General features: G+C 53.0%; 1 pseudogene; it reads left to right on the plus strand.

Moving 5' to 3' along the window:
- The window catches only part of LOC102856387, a 106,473-nt pseudogene that overhangs the window by 104,791 nt on the left and 398 nt on the right, over positions 1 to 1,284 (plus strand).

Here is a 1,284-nt window from a genome sequence, read left to right on the forward strand (position 1 = left end):
TCCTCCCTTCAAGATTACAGCCCAGAAACTCCACTTGGGGCAGTTCCACTCTGTAATGTGAGATTACTATGTGTTGGAATTGACCCCACCCCCACCGCAATGATCAGAGAGGATGGTCTAGGTCTACTTTTTCTATTCAATCAAAATGTGATTCCCACATTGGAAAAACAACGTGAATATTCTACGTGAATAAAGAAAAGTAAACTGGGAGGGTTTATGGATTAGTTCAATGCAATGTTCATGTTGTTAGGAAACACAAAAGTGATAAAAAGCAAAAAGCCTATTTATGTAGCAATTAGGTGATAGAACACAAAAATGTTTTAGATCTGTTGGTTCATTCCCACCCTCAGGGAATGACCCAACTTTTCCTTCACTTCCCCCTCTTTCTCTATGATGATCTACCGCATCTTTATAACCTTGCTCTCACACAAGTTCAGCCCTGACCATATCGGTGCTGCCCCTCAAGCACAGGCTTCCTCCCTCTCCTCTGAATTCCTTGTATTTTCTAAAGCAGAGGCTTCCACTTGGGGTTAACTTTGTTTAATAACAGACTTGTGTTGTTATTCACCTTCAGCCGTCTGCTGTAAATTACCAGGCTCTCACTTCTCTTGTCAGGGGCTCAATAGGAGTCCTTGAAGACCGACCCCGATTGTCCCCAGGTTTGATGGCTGCGAATCCAGCGAGCCTGAGAAGCCCGTGCCGGGCACCTTCAGCCGCGTGGCCTCCAGCCAGAGGGCGCCAGCGCACACCCCGCGCAGACGCCCTGGGAGACCCCAGCCCCCCAGCCGTCCTCAACTCTCCTCCAAGTTGGGGGGTTCTTGCCGGACCCTCACCCCCAGTTTATCAGATGGCTTGCATTTTTTTCTGTCACTGTCCAGTCAACCTTAGCTTTAGACTCGGAACAACATCTCCCTAGGCTATTCCTCGAGGAGGCCCCTCCGGGGGACATGACCCCAAGGAACCCCCATCTCTTCTGAGGCTCAAATCCCAGTCTCCAGCGCAGAGTCCCAGAGGGTCCTAGCCTTCTGCGGGGCACCAAGAGTAGAAAGGAGGGTGTATAGGGCTAAGAGCAGGGTGGGAAGTCGGAGAGGAATGGGTAAGGGGACCCCGGAAGGGCGCAGGGTCAGGGAGGAGGGGATGCGAGAGGGACAGACAGGGGCTTTGCGTTTCCCGGGGTCTGATTGGAGGTTGGCCCGATGAGTCGGAGCTGGGGGCGCGCCCATCTCTGCTGGCTCCTGTGAGAGCCGCTGGCTCGGCCCCTCCCCGGAGCCGCTTTGTCCCGGG

This window comes from Elephantulus edwardii, unplaced genomic scaffold (assembly GCF_000299155.1).
Source record: "Elephantulus edwardii isolate Elephantulus edwardi_28Jun2011 unplaced genomic scaffold, EleEdw1.0 scaffold00017, whole genome shotgun sequence".
Classification (NCBI taxonomy): domain Eukaryota; kingdom Metazoa; phylum Chordata; class Mammalia; order Macroscelidea; family Macroscelididae; genus Elephantulus; species Elephantulus edwardii.